We start from the raw sequence: 6,771 nt of genomic DNA, 5'->3' as shown, positions 1-6,771 counted from the left end.
CCCGGGGGCCGGGGCGGGACGCGCCGAACGCGCTGCTTGCGCGGAAAGGAGTTTTGTGTGGACAGCGCCCGTGCTGGGCGTAGGGATTCGGACGGGGGGGCTGCGCGCTCTTGCGCGCCGCGGAGCGGGCCCCCGCCAGGCAGCGGGGCTCTGTCCCAACGCCGGGGCTCTCGCCACGCTGTTACCCTCGCCCCCCTCCCCGAAAAGGCAGAGGTTTGGGATTAAATTCCAGAGGGAGAACAGGGGTTTAGTTTTGATTTGGGTCCTCTCGGGACGCGAAGGACTCGTCAGGGCAGCTGCAAGCCTGAAATGACTCACAGGAGGCAGCCAGCAAAGCTGGAGGCAGCGTCGGGGCAGATGTTTGAAGAGGCAGCTCACCTACGTTAATAATATTCTGTGCTGGCCTTGTGAAGACAAAATGGTGTATTAATTTAAAATATTATAGTTGACTCGGGTTTTTCCAGTGGAGTACTGCAGGATCTGTAGTCAGGATCAACCAGAACAATACCAGACTTTTTGTTCTTCCGCACGGTCATTTTTCAGCTGGAGACCTGTGCTAGGGGGCAGCCCCCTCCCAGCACGGCGCCCTGTGCGGGGGCTCGGGCTTGGCAGCCTGTGCTCACAGCCCTTGCATGAAGAGTCTCACAAATATTTACTCATTCTGTGGAGATTGCCTGGCCAGGCCCTAGCACGCACTCTTAAGCACTAAGGAAAAAAACGTGACCCAAGAGAAGTAGGTTTTTTCACTGTACCATCTGAAAAAGTACAAAGCCACATTGTCTGGCACATGAAAAAAATCTGCTGCAGCGAGGAATGAGGGAATACACTGAACTGAAAAATCCTGTAGTTCACAAGGGTTGGGCTCGCCAACTTAGTAATTGCTTTCTTCCTTCCTTCTCTAATGAGGACTGGAGCATTCACAGACGTAGGTATTAACAACGCGTAGCCTCAACACAATGTCTTTATGAAGTAGAGAGAGTAAAATAATGGGTTTGGGTGTCTGTCCACATGCTGCTTTGCAGAATTACCCTTGTCTGAGTACCCAAAGGTTTTCAAAACACCAGAAGAAAAAGGTAGTTTGAACAAGTCTGTGTTAACTCTTCTCAAACCTGTGGCAGGGTGGTTGGATTTGGTGTTAACACTGGACCTGCCTTCTCCCAACTTTGGTCAGCCCAGAACGCAGCAGAAAGGAGACCGAATGGGAGATATTCAAAGCCCACCTGGGCGATGTCCTGTGCAACCCGCTCTAGGTGAACCTGCTTTAGCAGGAGGGTTGGACTAGATGACCTCCCAAGGTCCCTTCCAACCCTTGCCATTCTGTGACTCTGTGTAACCGACTCCCCACGAAAGCCTTTCCACAGGCACCACAGAGGAGCTCAGCTTACCGATACAATTTTACACACACTTCAGATTTTAATGCTATTTAAAAAATAACAGGCTTTTTTTGTTGTAAAGCTTTTAGTTTAAAGCTATCAGTTCATGCAAGGATTCCCAAACTCAGTAATTCCTCTCTTTAGAAAGGACAAATAAGCGTGTCCAGCCACGCTAAGGACGTGCAGATGCATGTGATTATTACACATAAGCACTCTGTGCTCTGGTCTGGCGTAAAAGGTTTACAGAGGCTCAGGGCTTCTCTGATCCACAGAGTTTCTCTCCCAAGCAGTGAGTTTCCTCCTCTGTCACTTAACAGGTCCCTGCATGACAAGTGCTTGCAGCTCTTATTTTATGCACCTTTTTAGTAATCGTGCCACTATCACATAATTCTTTTGTTGTATCTGGGATAAACGCACCACTCCAAACCCTGGACTCCTGCAGAGAACATGGGAAAACAATGGCTCCACCAGTCTCCAGCCACCCCATTGTTCTGCCTGGCTCAGCCTCCTCACTGTTGTGTCACCACTCACTAATACTTGCCAGCACCCCACTTTTTTCACAAGGAGTACGAACCAGCTGTCATATAAGGCATAAGAATTTCAGCTTCATTTTTAGGGCCTGCTTGTCTTCTCATGCCGTACATGGGGAAAAAAAAAAATCATGAGTCACCACTTCTCTGTGGACTTGGTTCAATGCTGACTGAGGTCAGGGGCAATGGTGCAGGATCTGGAAGTCCTACTGCCTGTCTTCAGTGCTGCTTCTGAGAAAGAAGACAGCGAGCAGCAGAGAGAGACAAATACATATTCACAGCGGTAGACAGCGACAGGTATTTATAGGAGACAGAGTGGAAATCTATTATTATTTATAAGTAATTATATCATGAAAGTATTGTAGCAAATCACCACAGTTCTCGCTTCAGTTTGCAAGCAAACAATAGCAACTGAACCGCACCTTCATTTCATTCTATCATCTCTCAGCATTTAATTCTGAAAACATCTTCCTTCACAAAAGCACAGGTTTTCTAATGGGCAGATCAGGTATGTGGCGTTACCACTGTCTTGTCAGGCACGTCTTTTTAAAAGCACCTCAACTTTCTGCTTCATTTCTCTGGAATGTTAAAAGTCTTTCCTGCATTTGACACTGGGTGGCTTAGAATTGTGAATTCAATGATTGTTTATCTCATTATTAACAGAGGCGTTGGGATTCCAAACTTTCAATGATTAGCGACTGAGGACTAAAGGGGCCCGCTATGGTGACATCTCATTAAAACTTTCAAAAGACTTTCTCAGAGTTCAGATAATGTGGAAGCTTGATTTGTCCATGCGGATGGACAAATGCCAGCACCCCAAACTGCTTACAAAGACAATCCCTCACAAGAATTTTCAAGAGCAGCAAAATACGCTGACATGGAAGGACACTGCATGCCTACGGTGGACAACAGCATGGGCAGTTTTATTTGAAGCTTTTTACAAGCAACTGTTTCAAAAAATATTCATACATACATATGTAAAAGCAAACGAATGTCTTAACAAGTAGGTTATATTGCATAAAGTCAGACAAAAGTTAAATAATGCAAAAATGAAGATTTCCTGCAAAACCGAATTCAGGGCCTCATGTATATGCCTTTTAATACAGATGGCAGCCAGCCCCCAAAGCCTTTGTGTTCTCTTCTTGCAATTTTATCCCATTCACTAAACGAAGGAACAAATAAACTTTAATTCCTGCAGAAACACATCCCCAGACACAGGAATTGGGAGCACTACTGGGTCCCACAATAGCAACAGAAGCAGCACATCTCTTTCTCTGATTTACCTATTCTCACTCCACAGCCCCATCTCGGTAATTCCCCTGCTTTTCCCTGTGACCCTATTCCCTAAACTTCTCCCCACACTTAGCTTCTCATTGACCCTCATTTTCCCTGTCATTCTCACTGCTTTTCCAAGCTCTTTCTAGCAGTTCAGCTAGCTCCAGTTTCTTAATTTCACATTTATTTTCACTCTCTTCAGGAAACCCCTTCTGCAGTATCTCTGACAATTACGTGTCTTGTATCATTACATGTATTTTTACCACTTTCATAACACTGAAGAGTGCTGACTCCAAACAAATAAACAGCTGCTGTGATTTACAACTTACCTAAAGGAAAGCCATACCAATCTCTGTGTTGAGAAGCTAGAGAGCTGGGTGGTGATGTAAGAAAGTGATGAATCAGGTTTTGTTCAGCAAACAAAAGCATCACAGTTCTCTCCCAAGATCCCTTGCCAGTGGGGCATAATCTAGAATACAAAGAATCGAAGTAAATAAAATAAAAATAATTGGGCTGAATAGTGGCAGAAGAATAACAGTTGCATTCAGAAAGTGGAGAATCATATGGTATACTGGTACAAGCCTCTAGTATTTATAGCATCTCACAGTGCCAACATTAATTAAATAATCCTGAAAAAACTGCTGTAAGGAAACTATATAAATATTACTCTAACCTCCACTTTACTGATAAGGAAGCTGAGACGGAGACTTACTGTATTAGCGATAACTTGAAAATGTGTTTCATTTCAAACTTGAGACATTTCCACGTCTCCAGCTGAGCTGCCAGCTACCAATGCACACTACGTTACTGAACACTGGAAATTCAGCTCTGTGTTTTGCCCAGAGTCACACAGTGACTCGGAATCAGAGCTTGCATTCAGATGCTACATTTCTAGGGCACAGCGATGGCAGTGTCCAGTAAACCATGCTGCCTGTTGTATTGCATCTAAGTGGTCATAAATGACACAGAAGCCTTGCGCACACATCTGCATTGGGCTGGAACCACTTGGATGGCATAGACTTGAAGAGTTTGACATTCTCAGGCATCATTACTTTTACCGCCTGCTTAGAACAAATAATAAAACAGAGAAAAGGGACTGGGAAAAGTAATAAGTAAGAAAGTATTGTAGGAAATAGTAAAAAGAGTCGAGAAACAAAAAAAGTGTAAAACAGGTGAAGAGTAAAATACACTGGTACCCAGCTGTATTTTAAGGATTCTTCACTTCCTTGTGGAGAATATGGGCTCTGCTCCAGATTTTTTTCCCTAACATGGGTTCAGTTTAGAAGCGGGGTAGAGAGACTGGCACATATTCAAATGAGTTTTCTGAACCACAAAGCAATTCGGGGAAAAAAAAAAAAAAGAAGTTGCAAAACCTTGAAATCTGGGATGTTGGCCCATTCATAGCCTGCCTCACATTAACATCTGCACTGACTCTCCACCACTAAAGTCACTGAATATAACAAATGTTTAGCATCTCTCAGCCCTGCAATGTCATCACCTTTTGCTTTCTAACTCCTTCGATCATAGAGATGTGATCTAATCTTTCTCTTAATTCTCAAAGCAACCTTTTGAACCGGACACACAGTTTTCAGCTTTAAATGATGATTTTAAAGGATTCTTACCTAGCATCCCCCAGAGCTGCTAGCGGGAATATTGCTCTCTTATATGCATCACGAACAGCAATTTAGGAGGTGAACTCCTAGGCTTCAGGAGTTATGTACAGGAGCGTATTCCTCAAAATGCTCAGCAATGCTTGCTGTGAACATGGGGTACTGGAAGGGAGCCAGCAGGCATCAATTTGACATGCAGTCACTTTTTATTTCACCCTGGAGCATCCCAGGATGTAGCACACATCAAGGTGAAAGGGAACGTGCATTCGCTTTAAAATTTCCCCACTGCTTTTCCTTCCTCCTTGCTCTGCTCATTTACCACAGCGTAAACTCAGAGAGCACCACCACAGAACAAACTCCTCAGTACAAAGAACAGCTTATGCTGTTTGGGCTCAGAATTGTAATTATATGGTCTTAGTCAAATTACCACTTTGCACTTATTAATGTTAGGATTGAGCACCACCATGCGTTTTCACAGCTAAGTAAAAGGATGTATTCATCTGTGCCACATTAACGTTGTCAGGATCAGAGCACTTTTCAACAGTGCTTAGCGCAAGGACGTCCTAGTCAGAGCTCAGGATACTAAACCACCAGTATCATACCAGAAATTAAACATGCATAAATACTTGCAAATGTTTTTTCATATTACTCCTCAAACAGAAAAAAAACCCCGAACCCTACTGCTCCTCTTCAAGAGACTTTTTTAAAAGCCAACCAGAAAGTAATAAAAAATAATTTTAAAAGATTACAAATAGAGAGACGATCACACTATATATCATTTTCATAGCCTGAATTTTTAAACAGGCCTGGAGGATGCATAGTTTTATGACAGGGTGTGACTTTGATTACCAGTTGCAGCTTTGGAAGCTCTCCAGCACTACTGTAAGGCGCTGCCTCTGTGCCAAGGACAACTGTGTGTCATTAAAGGAAAAAGCAACCCCTTCGTGACTGGGATACATACACAGCGACTGGTTTTACGTGCAGTCAGAAGCTAAACTCAGCTACAGTAGTCTGTCATTTGTACCACTCTTTTGGAAACCAAAGTGCTCTTATGCACTGAATATAGAAAAGAACCCAAAATACATATCCAGGCAGGAAATACATTAAATTCATATCCACTTGGGAAAGAAATCAGGCTTCTAGGCAGTTTTTGCTCATACTGCGCTTCTTCACTGAGATTTACTTGCACTAGAAAAGGCTCTTAAAAGTTACAGCAGCCATTCTGAAGAAACTTGTAGTTGGAGCACAGCTGCTCACCTCTGCTCTTTTGTTCCCTTCCTTATTTACCACCAAACGAAAAAGAGAATCTAACCTTCTACACAGCAAGACCTAAGATGAGTGAGGACTGAAACTTTCACTTCCTCCCTTAAATTTAACAGCGTCTCTGCTGATGCCAAGGGGAGCTGCAGTCTGTACCGTCTCCACTTGATTTCACATACTACATAAGAAACCAGACTTTACCGCAGAACCATTTTTTTCCCTTTAAACTATTCCTGCAAAGCAGAATACCCGAGCGCAAAAGGCCATCTTTGTACAAAATACATTTTTTCTTCTACATGTTGTCCATGCACAAAACCACTGCAGCTGAAGCAAGTTTCCAAGAATCGCAAGAGCAGCTGAGAAGGGACCCCTGATTCAACAGACACAAAAAGATAATATGCCTGTCAGGAGCCAGCTCAGAAGCTAAGGAAGTTCCGAGTCAGGATCCCTGGGTATGGAGCAATCTCTTTTCGGGGTTAATGATGAAAAAGTGATGCCGGTAGCGCAGGATAGCCACACATGGAAAAGTTGCCTTTACCGGCCTCCCTGGGGCCCCGGCCGAGCTCTGGTGGGGCCCCGGTGCAGTTCACCCTCACGGCCGGCGATGAGGGAGGTGCGGGGGCCTTGCTCCGCGGCTGCCCTGGATTTTACCTCCCAAAGCCGCCATTTCCTGCGTGAACCCGACAGAGGCAGCCCCGAGGAGCCCCCCTCCGGCGGGCGGTG

This window comes from Egretta garzetta, unplaced genomic scaffold, assembly GCF_000687185.1.
Source record: "Egretta garzetta isolate BGI_Z169 unplaced genomic scaffold, ASM68718v1 scaffold612, whole genome shotgun sequence".
NCBI classification, from domain to species: domain Eukaryota; kingdom Metazoa; phylum Chordata; class Aves; order Pelecaniformes; family Ardeidae; genus Egretta; species Egretta garzetta.
The sequence above is the reverse complement of the archived record's forward strand: the minus strand, read 5'-3'. Positions refer to the sequence as shown.